A 14,723-nucleotide genomic window follows, 5' to 3' on the forward strand; every position below is an offset into this window, starting at 1 on the left:
TGCGCCCACCTCGATGCCCTGTCAGATACCGACATAGCAGCACTTTTCCAAACTATTTAATCTCTTGGCCTATCTCAACCGGTGGAAGGCCCTACTCATATGGCATGACATACTTTAGATGGTATCCTGACCAACAACCACTCTTGGGGCAATGTCAATACTTTTCCCTTAGCCTGGACCGGCCACTGTGCACTCCTATTTGACTTTAAACTCCGATTCCCTGAGCACACCTCCAGAACCACTCCAAACATGATATCCTCTTGTGCAAAATTCAATCAGACCTATTCATTAATATGCTAGAAGAATCATTATCAGCCCACTCAGATGACTTGGACACACACTGGTTAGACACAGATGCTTGCTCCCTGACATCTATACTTACATTAAATATTATCATTAAAACTCCCCTTCGCTCCTGGAGCATAGTGGATATTCCATTTTCGGAAAGGCAAGTTGCCATAAAGGTGCATTTATACCTCACACATGTGCTTTGTGACAATACACACAAGGCACCGTCTTACAGTGTCAACCTTTCTTTCTTACAGCTTATATAGTACAATTATTTACCAACCAAATGGCCTTGAAGTTTATATAATGAAAACGTTTTCCCTAACTTCTACAACACACATCGAACAGGTACACCATTGCAGCAGTAGTGGAAGAGTCACTCGGATATGCAACAGGTACAATACAGACAATAGTAGTACAAACTTACTTTCACACATAGGGCATGTATAGCATGGCCATACATAGTGAAACCTTGAATGTACACATTATAGACACAAGAACTAGGACACTTTTCCTCAAGCGCAAGGAGTACACACTTCCCTAATACACGCAGATCAGGCATCAGGAAGTAGGCAGCAGCTCTGTAAGCATCTCACACCCACACACAGAATTTACAGTGTGGTAAGTAGAAATGCAAGCTTTCCTAACCCACATTCAGATTAAGAGCAAACAGCAGAAAAACATATTTTCCTCAGACAAAAACATGTGCAGCTCATGTTACAGCAGTTTAAGCTGATTACCTACTCAACAGAAGCACATTGGAGGAGTAAGACGGTACAGCCCAAACATTTCAGAACCAAAACCCAATTTTCAGAATGACACACTTTTGAGACTCTCCTAACTTTAGCAGTGAAGTTTCCATCACATTAAACAAGTGCAACATGGGAAGTAGTAGTGACTGACAATAGATGCACACTATAGCGTTGGACCCTCTTCTTCCTGCTAGCTATAGACCCATCGCCTGTCTCCCCTTTCCAGCCAAGATCTTCGAAAAGGTAATGAATACCCAACTTTCAAAATACATCAATGATAACGACCTTCTCAATGACACCCAGTTCGGCTTTAGGCAGGGGCACGGAACGGAAACAGCACTCCTCAAAGCCGCAGATGAAATCAGAGCAACGATGGACAAGGGAGGAGCAGCGGTGCTAATACTATTGGACCTTTCCGCTGCATTTGACACGGTCGATCATGTTACTCTGATCGACCGTGTCTCAGCTTTAGGCATAAGAGGCAAGGCCAAAGACCTCATTGCTTCATTTTTGGCCAACCGCCCCCAGACAGTCAAGATGGGTAACTTCACCTCCCAGACCTTCTCCCTCCCCTGCGGAGTTCCACAGGGCTCCTCGCTAAGTCCGACACTTTTTAATATCTATGTATCGGACTTAGCGAGGGTGATAAAATCACACGGAATTGCCCTCACAACGTACGCTGATGACACCCAATTAGTGCTATCGGTGCACAATGACGGAACATCTATCGCAGCCAATTTCCAAGAGGGGATGAAGGCGATAAGCTCCTGGATGTCATCAAACTGCCTCAAGCTGAATTCCGATAAAACAGAGGTGATGACATTCGGGAACTTGCAGCCGGCCTGGTCCCCCCAGTGGTGGCCATCCCAGTTGGGTACACCCCCCCAGCCAGTAGTCAAGGTGCGAAATTTGGGAGTCACTTTCGACAACAAGTTGACTTTCCTCCAGCATGCCAATGCTGTGGTATCCTCTGCTTTTTACATCCTAAAAAGAATAAGAAAACTACTCCCTTACCTGCCGCAATCCGCAGGCAAAACATTGATCAGTACCTTAGTGTTCTCTAGAACCGATTACTGCAACTCCCTACTGCTGAACGTACAGGAAAAGGTACTAAATAAGCTCCAGACTGTGCAAAATGCCGCGGACAGAATTCTACTATCCATTCCCAAATTCACCTCAACCTCCCCTTACATCAAAAAGCTACACTGGCTTCCTATCAGGAGCCGAATCAAGTTTAAGGCTCTTTGCATAGCCTATAAAACCCTGAACAATTCCGGACCAATGTTCCTAAAAAAAGCCCTCTGTCCAGTGGAACATCCGAGGACATTACGATCAGCTTCAGCCCACCTGCTGAAAGTCCCACGGACAAGAAAAACCAACTGGGGAGACAGATGCTTCACCATCGCAACTGCCAAACTGTGGAACACTTTGCCACTCCACATTAAAACCGCCCCTACGCTACTAAAATTCAGAAAAAGCCTCAAAACCTGGTTGTTTTCATCCTAAATTTTTTCCCCTTACAAGAAGTGAGTATCTGTAACAATAGCGCGAGACACCCGTATGGGTATTTGTTGCGCTCTAAAAATTGCATAAAATAAATAAATAAATAAATAGCCAACTATTGTCGCAGCATCTCTTATACCTAGTACTGTAGTGGCATACATAGAAAGACTCATGGTGATAGGCTCACAGGGAAGCAACCATACCTTGTAGTTACCCGTGGAGGAAAGCAGTGGTGGTTCTTTTAAGGTATAAGGTGGGCTTGGACTATTGAGTGGTGCTACATTTTTTAGGGTTTCGGGTAAATATAGATTTTGGGTGGTAAGGGATTTTTTAGAATTTAGGATGAGTATGGTTTTTTGGGTGATTGGGGATTGTTTAGGTTTTATGGTGTATGGGTTTTGAATTGCAAGGGAACCTTTAGTGTTTAGGGTGTTTATGGGTTTTAGGGTGGTAAGAGATTTTTTTAAGGTTTAGGGAGGGTATGGGTTTTTGGGTGGTAAGGGAATTCTTGGGGTTTTGGGTGGGTGTGGGTTTTAGGTTGGAAGGGAATTTTTAGGGCTTAGGGTTGGTATAGGATTTTGGGTGGTAAGGTATTTTTTAGGGCTTAGGGTGTGCATGAGTATTTCCATGGTAAGGTTTTTTTAAAGGTTTAGGGTGGACATGGGTTTTGTGTGGGTATGGGTTTTTGGATGGTGATTAATCTTTTAGGGTTTAGGGTTTGTATGGGATTTTGGGTGGCAAGGGATTTTTTAGGGTGGGTGTGGGTTTTTGGGTGGGAAGGGATTTTTTAGGGTGTGGAGTGGGTATGCCTTTTTGGTTGGCAAGTGAATTTTTAGAGTTTAAGATGGGTGTAGGTTTTTAAGTGGTACAGAATTGTTTAGGGTGGGTGTGGGTTTTTGGGTGTTAATGAATTACTTAGGGTTTATTGTTTGTATTGGTTTTTTGGGTGGCGAGGGATTTTTTAGGGTGGGTATGGTTTTTTAGGTGGCAAGGGATTATTTAGGGTTTAGGGTGGGTATAGGTTTTTGGTTAGTAAGGGATTTATTTAGGGTTTACGGTGGGTATGGATTTTTGGTTGGCAATGGAATTTTCAGCATTTAGGATGGGTGTGGGCTTTTGGGTGGCAAGGGCGTTTTTAAGGTTTAAGGTGGGCTTGGGTTTTTGGGTGATAAGGAATTTTTAGGGTTTAGGGTGATTATGGGTTTTTTAGTTGTAAGGTTTGCCTTAGTGTGTGGGGTAGATATGGTTTTTTGGGTGACAAGGGAATTTTTAGGGTTTAGGGTAGGTATGGGTTTTTGGCTGGTAAGGTATTTTTTAGGTTTTAGCGTGAGTATAGCTTATTAGGCAAAAAGTGCTTTTTTTAAGGCTTACTGTGGGTGTGGATTTTTGAGGGCAAGGGAAATGTTATGGTTTCAGGTAGGTATGGGTGTTCGGGTGATCGGGGAATTTTTAGCATTTAGGGTGGGTATCGATTTTCAGGTGGTAAGGGATGTTTTAGGGTTTAGGCTGGGTATGGGTTTTTGGGTGGCAAGGGAATTTTTTTATTGTTTAGGGTGGGTGTAGGATTTTTGGTGCAAAGGATTTTGTAGATTTTACTGGATGTATGGGTTTTTGGGTCGCAAGGGAATTTTTAAGGTTTAGGTCTGGTGTCAGTTTTTGGGTGCAAAGGGATTTTTTAGGGTTTAGGGTGGGCATGGGTTTTGGGTGGCAAGGGAACATATAGAGTTTAGGGCTGATATGGGTTTTTTTTTTGGGTGGTAAAATTTTTTTAGGGTTTAGTGTTTGCATGGGTTTTGGGGGCAAGGGATTTTTGATGGTGGGTATGGGGTTTTGGGTGGCAAGTTACATTTTTGGGTTTAAGGTAGGGGTAGGTTTTTGAGAGGAAAGGGATTTTTAGAGTTTCGGGTAGGTACGGGTTTGAAGGGAATTTTTAAGGTTTAGGGTGGCAGCGGGTTTATGGGGGCAAGGGAAAGTTATGGTTTAGGATGGGTATGAGTTTTTGGGTGATAATTAATCTTTAGGGTTTAGGGTGGGTATGAGTTTTTGGGCGATAATGAATCTTTAGGGTTGAGGGTGGTTATGGGTTTTTGGGTGCCAAGAGAATATTGAGGGTTTAGGGTGGGCGTGGGATTTTGGTTGGCAAGGTATTTTTTATGGTTCATGGTGAGTATATGTTTTTAGGAGGTAGGGGCTTTTTTAGTGTTTAGGGTGGGTATGGGTTTTTGGGCTGCAAGGGAATTTTTAGGGTTTAGGATGGGTATGGGCTTTTGGGTGGCAAAGGCCTTTTTAGGGTTGGGGTGGGTATGGGGTTTTGGGCTGTAAGGGATTTCTTAGGGTTTAGGGTGGGAATGGGTTTTTTGGGTGGCAAGGGCATTTATGGGGTTTTGGATGGGTATGGATTTTTGGGTGGTAGGGGATTTCTTAGGGTTTAGGGTGGGTATGGGTTTTTGGGCTGCAAGGGAATTTTTAGGGTTTAGGATGAGTATGGGCTTTTGGGTGGCAAATGCATTTTTAGGGTTAGGGTGGGTATGGGTTTTTGGGTTGTAAGGGATTTCTTAGGGTTTAGGGTGGGAATGGGTTTTTTGGGTGGCAAGGGCATTTTTAGGGTTTTGGGCAGGAAAGGGTTTTTAGGTGGCAAGGGAATTTTGCAGAGTTTAGGGTGGGTATAGATTTTTGGGTGGCAAATTCATTTTTGGGGTTTTGTATGGGTATGGATTTTTGGGTGGTAGGGGATTTTTTAAGGTTTAGAGTGGGTATGGGTTTTTGGTTGGTAATGAATCATCTAGGGTTTAGTGTTTGTATGGGTTTTTGGGTGGCAAGGGATTTGCTAGCGTTTAGGGTGGGTGTGGGATTTTTGGTGGCAAGGGATTTTCTAGAGCTCAGGGTGGGTGTGTCCTTGTGGGTTTTTGGTTGGTAAGGGATTTTTTAGTTTTTAGGGTGGGTAGGGGTTTTGGGTGGCAAGGGAACCTTTAGGCTTTAGTGTGTGTTTTTTTTTGGGTTGTAATGATTTTTTTAGGGTTTATAGTTTGTATGGGTTTTTCGGTGGGTATGAGTTTTTGGGTGGCAAGGGAATTTTTAGGGTTTAGGGTGGGTGTGGGTATATTTGTGTGGTAAGGTTTTTTTTTAGGGTAGTTATGGGTTTTTAGGTGGCAAGGGAACATTTTGTGTTTATGGTGAGTATGGGGTTGTTGGGTGGCAAGGGAATTTTTAGGGATTACAGTCAGTGTAGGTTTTCGGTTGTTAGGGATTTATTTAGGGTTTAAGGTGGGTATGGGTTTTTGGGTGGCAATGGAATTTTTAGCATTTAGGATGGGTGTGGGTTTTTGGGTGGCAAGGGAATTTTTAAGGTTAGGGTGGGCATGAGTTTTTGGGTGATAAGGAATTTTTAGGGTGATTATGGGTTTTTTGGTTGTAAGGTTTGCCTTAGGGTAGATATGGGTTTTTGGGTGATAAGAGCTGTTTTAAGGTTTAGCGTGGGATGGATTTTTGGGGGGCAAGGGAAATGTTATGGTTTCTGGTGGGTATGGGTGTTTGGGTGATAGGGGAATTTTTAGCGTTTAGGGTGGGTATGGATTTTGGAGTGGTAAGGCTTTTATAGGGTTTACGCTGGGCTTGGGTTTTGGGTGGCAAGGGAACATCTAGGGTTTAGGGCTGAAATGGGTTTTTTGGGTGGTAATGAATAATTTAGGTTTTAGTGTTTGGATGGGTTTTTGGGAGTCAAGGGATTTTTTATGGTGGGAATGGGTATTTGGGTGGCAAGTGAATTATTGGTGGTTAGAGTGGGTGTAGTTTTTGAGTGGTAAGGGATTGTTAGCGTTATGGGTGGTTATGGGTTTTGTGAGTTTGATGGGGATTTTTAGCGTTTAGGACGGGTTTAAGATTTTGGTGGCAAGGGATTTTGTAGGGTTTAAGTAAAGTATGGGTTTTTGTGTCACAAGGGAATTTTTAAGGTTTATTGTGGGTGTGGGATTTTGGGGGCAAGGGAAATTTTATGGTTTAGGGTGGGTATGAGTTTTTGGGTGATAATGGATTTTTTGGGTTTAGGGCGGTTATGGGTTTTTGGATTCTAAGTTGTGCCTTAGGGTTGATGATGGGTTTGGGGTTTTTTGGTGCCAAGGGAATATTGGGGGTTTAGGATGGGTATGGGATTTTAGGTGGCAATCTATTTTTTTATAGTTTAGGGTGAGTATAGGTTTTTGGGTAGCAAGGTATATTTTATGGTTTATAGTGAATATAGGTTTTTGCGTGACAAAGGATTTTTCAGGGTTAGGGTGGGTATGAGTTTTTGGATCGTAAGGGATTTCTTAGGGCTTAGGGTGGGTATGGGTTTTTTGCGTGGCAAGGGAATATTAAGGGGCTCATTATGATAACGGGTGGATCGCCACTGCCCGTATGGCGGCGGCGATCCACCCGCCAAAAACCCCCGCCCGCCTCTAACTTCCCCCGCCACATTACCATGGCGGGGGGGACCCCAGCGAATGGGAATACTGTCTGCCGGTTTTCCACAGGTAGGCAATCCACCCGATTGCCTACAGGGTGGAAAAGCAGTTTATATGGTGGCGGTGTCTGGTAGACACCGTCATCCATATTTGTATGCAGGCTGGGATGTGCCTTTCCGTGGCGGCAATGCCACCACGGAAAGGCAGGCAGTTTTTAACATTGGGGGCCCATAGCAGGCAGGCATGCTAGTGATAAATCCTGCTTATTGGTGAAAACAGAGTTAGAAACACCACTTTTAGAAGTGGGTATTTCTGTGTGCTTATGAGTTTTTGCGCCTGCCTGATGTGTATTGACTGTTTGGTTTTGACTGACAGAGAAGGGATGTGCATTCACTCTAGTCCCTGGGGTAGTTGAGGTGTGTCCTGCCCGGGTGACTCAGTGCTAGGCTGAATAGACCTTTCCTGAATTTAGAGTGGCAGGGGGAGTTTTCCTTGCACCTGAATAGGCCTGGTCTTCATTTGGTGTGGTGGGAGGAGTTGCACATGCATCTGAATAGGTCTGTGCCTACCTTCCAAAATAATGGCTCCACCCCCTGTGGTGTGTCTGGTGCCAAGGCTTTCAATATGAACGGCAGTGTTGTGCACTTCTAATATGTGGTTGAAGTTCCCTCAGAACAAAGACTTTGGCACTATAAATACAGGGGCTATGACCCCATGAAAATAAAAAGACACTATGTGGGGCACGTACCCAATGACTGCTGTGTGCCAGGAGGAACCGCAGTTTGTGAATACCTTCTTGTGAAACTAACCTGCTGCTTGCTGGGTGGCTGAAGTGACTGCCTCTCTGCTAAGGAACCTTCCGTGCTAGCCAGCCTGTGCCCTGTTCTCTGTCCCAGTGTCTCCAGGGACGAGGTAGTGCTTGCCTCCCTGTTTGCTAATAGCGCGTGGTAAGCGTTTTCAATTCTGTTGCCCAAGGAGTTGGCTCAATTTGTGCTAACCCCATACAGGAGCGCTTTTACCCTGCAGCATGGGCAGCACAGCTCCCTCATCTAGGGCCTGAACATTGAGAAGGAGGAGGTGAACGGAACAAAACGCTCTCCCTCTCGTATTGCTTGCCTTTGTTTATGTGAGCCAGCAGCCGGGGCTCTGCTACATGGCTGCGAGGTCATGCCCAAGCAGCAAGGAATATCGGCCCGGGAGTTCCCTTGGCTGTCAGAAGATGTGGCCCAGCCGCACCCGGAAGTGACCAGAGCCTCACGTGTCCATTCAGATGCTTCCACACGCAGCCGATGTGAAACCCTAGGTGGCCGATGTGAGCCCCTGGGTGCGGGCATTGCTAAGGAAGGCAAGAGCCTCCCAGCTGCACCAGGCCGCTTGCAGCGAAACATGAAGAGATTCGTACCCATGCCACACTACGGAGCTGTACCGGAGGCATTTGGCTCCCCTTGGCTTCTGGCCCCGTTGTTGTGAATAGTGGGGGCAGGTGGACCCATCACGCTAGATAGTGCGAGCACCCAGGGATAGTGTGCTCGCACCAACAAACAGACCTCCCACTGGGCTGATCTCCAGGAGTAAGATCCTTTGGTGTTTCCTTACCCCGCAGATCACCCCTGTACTTCCGTCATTCCCCTGCTTCCATGGAAACCGGTAGTGTTTCCCTGCAGAGAGTGCAGGCCAGTGGCCCTATCACGCTGGTGAGCACAAGCACCCATAGACTGTGCTCTCTCCCCGTTGTGCAGGCAGGAGATCTTTTGGCGTTTTCTTGCCCCGTAGGGCGTCTCTGTAATTCCTGGCATTTTCCCTGTTTCTACGGGAACCAGAGGAGCATTTTCATGTAGAAGGAGGCAGGGGATGTAGAGGGGATGTAGTTGGGTGTTAACAAAGCTGGAAGCAACTATCTTAAAAGATTGCCCTGTCAGACTGGTGACACCGGCTCAAGCGGAAACATGTTCAACTAATCGTTATTGTCTTGATTGCACTAACTGTAATGTTAGGCCTTATGTTTTCAGTGTGGTGTTCACTTATAAGTATTTACTAAAGTTCACTAACATTGTTAATTATGACAATTATCCAATTGGCAAAAGTGGTGTATGACTATGTGATGTCATGACAAAGTGCCTAGTGGCACAGTGATTTATGTGATTGTGGTCTAACTTTTTAAAAATAAATAATACAAAAGATATTTTTATGTAACCTTGTGTGGAGTCGCTTTTTATGGTGTGCCTAAAGTGTCACTGTTGTGTGAGTGCGTTGTGCAAACGCTTTAGACATTGCCTCTGGGATAAGCCTGACTGCTCTGCCAGGGGTTGTCTTTGATGTGTTACTATCTTACCCTTACTAGACTGATGGGTTCTGCCCTACCATACCTGCATACCCTAGCCAACCAGAAACACCATGTCAACTGGAATACTAAAAATAAAATGATAATCCGGTCCATTATTATCATTTCCTTTTTTCCATTGCCCTGCTTTAAAGCAGTGGGGCGACGCTCTTCCACCTCAGTGGAGCAGCTGTCACTGTTGAAGTGGCTACATTAGTTTGCTAAACCACTAGATTATGACTATCTGTTTAAGTCTTCATAAAACCTATAATCACAGACATCACTGTGGAGACATACTATCTCTGTGGGGACTTGAACAAGTCTATAATCACACACTATCTCAGTGGGGTCATGGATATCGATATAATCAATCAAACACTACCTTTGTGGGGAATTGAACAAGACTGTCATCAAACACTATTTCTGCGGGGACTGTGGTAACGCTATAATCACACACCAACTCTGTGAGGACCTGGATATTTCTATAATTACACACTATCACTGTGGGGAGCTTGACATCTCTATAATTATAGACTATCTCTGTGGGGACCTAGCACCCCTATAATCACACACTATCTCTGTGGGGACCTGCCATCCCCATAAACACACACTATCTCTGTGGGGACCTGGGCATCAATATAACCAATCAAACGCTATCTTTGAGTAATTGAACATAACTATCATCACACATATCTTTATGGGGATCTGCCATCCCTATAAACACACAGTATTTCTATGGGGACCTGCCATCCCCATAAACAAACACTATCTCTGTGGGGACCTGCCATCCATATAAACACACACTATCTCTGTGGGGACCCGGTTTCCCTGTAGTCACACACTATCTCTGTGAGGACCTGGGCATCCCTATAATCACACACTATCTCTGTGGGGACCTGGGCATCCTTATAATCACACACTATCTCTGTGGGGACCTGGACATCACTATAATCGCACACTATATCTGTGGGGACCTGGGCATCAATATAATCAATCAAGTGCTATCTTTTAGTAATTGAACATGAATTTCATCACACATATCTCTATGGCAGAGGTCTTCAAACTTTTCCAGGTTGAGCCCCCCCAGCTGAATTCCCCCAGATGTTGGGCCCCCCCACCACCCGACAGAAACCTCGGGAATCCGGCACACCACATGATCGACTGCCACACGCACACCACGGGCCATATCCGGAAAACAATGCTCAACACAACAAGAGTGCCTAGCAAACTGCAGGCCTGCGAGTGGGTGTGGTGAAACGACAGAGGCGTACCAGACAGCTCAAAACACAATCCTCCAAGACAAAATGTGCGCAAATTCTCCCCACTAGGATGCCCTGCCTTTCACAGGACACAGATCAACAACACCAACATGAATGTGACGGGGGTGCCGGTGCCCAGCCACACCTAGACTCTCAATCTGTGGGCGAATCCCTGCCACTGCCATCCTCGGGCTGTGCTCCACATCCAGTTCTAAACGGTACCTAGTCTTCAACACAGCAAGTGCTGAGAACCCAATCTCACAAACTCCCCAACAAATAAACAAATACATTGTAGGATGTAAAGCACCATGCACAAGTGAACCAAAGGGAGGACCGCCGTGATGAACCCACTATAGGGAACACACAATGGGTGCTTCACCAAGCGGAACCCAAAACATGGAACCCGACCTTGCCCATGGGGGCCCCGCATTCAAGTAGCAGCTGGACGTCACGCAAAATGTCACACGCATGATGCATAGATCCCACACATGAGCACACATAGAATACAGAACAGTAACACATAGGCAAGGGGGCAGCCAAACAATTCAAATACCTTCCACTCTGAACCACAGCTCTCATGGCACCAAGAAAGCAAAGGAAGTCATCACAACCCTCCCCTTCCATCATGTACACCTTGTCATCCACCAACTCCCCCACCATTCATTCCGTCCCTCCATCTGAGCCCCATCCACATCCAAACCCCTTCAACCACTTGCAAACCCATCCACCTTCCATCCCTCCATCCATCATCTCACCTCACCTCTCCATCCCTCCATCCACCCCCTCACCCATCCATCCATCCCTTCACCCAATCTATCCCCTCACCAATCCATCCTCTCTTCCACCCATCCATCCACCCACTCATCCATCCAACCATTCACCCAAGCTATACTCCCACTCATCCATCCACTCCTCCACTCATCCATCCACTCATCCATCCACTCCTCCACCCATCCATCCACTCCTCCACCCATCCATCCATCCATCCATCCAACCACCCACCCTCTCATCCATCCAGCCACCCCCCACCCACTCATCCATCCACCCAGTCACTCATCCGTCCACCCACTCAACCCCCCAGTCATCCATCCACCCATCCATCCCGCTCTCCACCCTCCCCCCACTCATGCATGCACTCTCTGACCCATCCATCTCCATGCTCCTCTCCTCACCCATCCATGCACACACCTGGCCATCCACTCTGCCAATCATTCATCCATGTCATCACTCATCCATCCATCTATCCTCCCCCTCTCTCTCCACTCCCCCCTCACCCAGCCACCCATCCCTCCATCCACCCTTCACCCAACCACCCACTCATCCATCCACTCATCCACTCATGAATCCATCCATTGACCACTCATCCACCCCTTCACTCCTCCATCCATCCCCCCGTCCATCCACCCTCCTCAATCACCCATCCATCCCCACATCCACCCCTTCACTCATCCATCCATTCATCCCTTCACCCATCAATACATCAATACATCCATCACCTCTCTCATCCATCCACCCACCGACTCGTCCACCATCCACCCCCCATCGATCCATCCACCATTTCACTGATCCATCCACCCTTCCACCCATCCATCTACCCTTCCAACCATACACACATTATCCACTCCCATCCATCCCTCCACTCATGCATCCATCCTCTCTCCCATAATCCATTCACCCCTTCACTCACCATCCATCCCCTCACTCATCCATCCACCCCCCACCCATACATCCACCACTCCACCCTCACACCTTTTATGATTCAAATTTGAATCTGCAGACCAACATCCCTGAACACCGGGTGCCCACACAAAGATCCTTATTTATTTATTTATTTATGCGATTTTATATAGCGCAAACTTTACCCGAAGGTGTCAGAATCCTCATGAGTTGAGGACCGCAGACCAGAGCCCACTGTCCCGATTCATGGCCCAAACCCAGATTGCAACCTCTCCCTCCCTTCCCAAAATAACTGAAGGACTCCCGCCCCCCAACTCCTCCTCACTCCCACCCCCCTTGAAAGGCTGGGGCCCTGGACCAGAGCCCACCCTGCCCGTGCCTCAAAACCTCTGCGAAACCTTCTCTCCCTTCTGGGAAGAGCGAACTCTCCCAGGAGGGGGTTAATTCACAGAGCTGACAGCTTCAGCTGCAGTGGGAGGCAAGGGATCTTTTCTGCTAAAAATGAAAGCGTGTCTGTTTTTTGTTTGCTTTTAGCAGAGGAGACCCCTGCCTCGCACGCAGCCGAAGGTGTCTACTCCGTGAATTGGCCCCCTCCTGGGAGAATCACCCAGACAAAGAAACGGGCACAAAAGGAAGATCGAAGTGGAGCTCGCGCCCCCCCTGGGATGGCGCCGAGCCCCCCCAGGGGGGCGCGCCCCACAGATTGAAGAACCCTGCTCTATGGGGACCTGGCATGTCTATAATTGCACTCTATCTCTGTGGGGACGTGGGTTCAATATACTTTAACTTTATGGGACTTGAATATGACTGTCATCACATACTATCTCTTCAGGGACATCAACATGTATATCATAACAGACTGTCTTTAGAGGGATTGGAACTTAACATGTATCACACACTTTCTCTATAGGTCAATAATCACCATCTTAGTGGGCCTCCCTAATCATGCACTATCGCTTTGGGGACCTAAGCTTCAGTATAATCACAACATATCTCAACTTCACTTGAACATGACTGTAATACACACTACCTGAGCAGGCACCTAGGGAACATTATTATCACATACTACCTCTGCAGGAGCCTCAGCATGACTGTTATAACAGCAAGCACCTCAGCATCATTGTTATAACACTCTCTATGTGGGGCCCTGAACATGACTGTAATCACATACTATCTCTGCGGAGATGTAACATAACAATAATCACACACTATATCTGAGGGGACTTGAACATGATATATAATCACACATTTTGTCAACGGGGTCTTGAGAGTGACTATAATTAAGCGCTATACGAATTCTGAATGAATATCAGAATGACTCATCGAACACTTTCTCTACAACACTTGAACAACACTATCATAATACTCTCTATGTGGGACTTAAATATGGTTATAATCACACACTATCTCTGTGGGGGTCCGGGCATTCCTATAGTAACACACTATCTCAGTGGGGACTGGAACATGACTATTATCACACACTATCTCTGTGGGGACTTGAACATTACTATGACCACACAATATCTCTGTGGGGACTTGAACATTACTATGATCACACACTATCTCTGTGGGGACTTGAACATTACTATGATCACACACTAGCTCTGTGGGGACTTGAACATTACTATGATCACACACTATCTCTGTGGGGACTTGAACGTGAATATGATCACACTATCTCTGTGGGGACTTGAACATTACTATGATCACACACTATCTCTGTGGGGACTTGAACGTGAATATGATCACACACTATCTCTGTGGGGACTTGAACATGGCTATAATACCACACTATCTCTGTGGAGACCTGGGCATTCCTATAATCACAAACTACCTCTGTGGTACCTGTGCATTACTGTAATAGTGTTATTTCTGCATGAACTGCAGCATGACTATCATCGTACACCAAAACCACAATATCTGTAGGGACTTGGGCATCAATCTAATCATGCAATATCTCTGTGGGGGCTTGAAAATTATCATCTTCATACACTTACTCTGTCAGCTCTAGAATATTATTATAATATCATGCCATCTCTTTGGGGACTATTAATGCACAGCCATACGTAGATGGTGCCAATTGGTGAGGTTGATGAAAAACAACTAGGTGGTCAGATGGCAACTTGGTTTTGCCATCTGGCCCCATTGCAGGATCTTAAGCCTCTAAATTAATTTAACTATGTGTTGTTTTCATATTCCTTAATGTTTGTGTGCACTCAGTAATAGGCTAAACATCCGTGAATCCCTGTCAATGCACTTTATATATATGATCATTTTCTACTGTAAAATGCATTATTAGACAAATCTCTGTTCTAGGTGCACCTAAGACATAGTGACCTATTCAAATTTGACTAAAGTATCATGTTATGCATGTATGGCACTGAAATATAGCATTTATCTATTAGATAATGAGTGTATTCAATCAGAAATAAGAATTATTGAGTAGGTCCCCACAAGGATGGTAACACATGTCCAAGTCCCCACA

The 14,723-nt window shown here is 45.9% G+C and overlaps 1 protein-coding gene across 2 annotated transcripts in view; it reads left to right on the top strand.

The window, feature by feature from the left end:
• PLD2 (phospholipase D2) overlaps positions 1–14,723 on the top strand; it is a 476,181-nt gene that overhangs the window by 291,265 nt on the left and 170,193 nt on the right. The window lies entirely within an intron of this gene.

The sequence above is a fragment of the Lissotriton vulgaris genome, chromosome 12, assembly GCF_964263255.1.
Source record: "Lissotriton vulgaris chromosome 12, aLisVul1.2, whole genome shotgun sequence".
NCBI classification, from domain to species: domain Eukaryota; kingdom Metazoa; phylum Chordata; class Amphibia; order Caudata; family Salamandridae; genus Lissotriton; species Lissotriton vulgaris.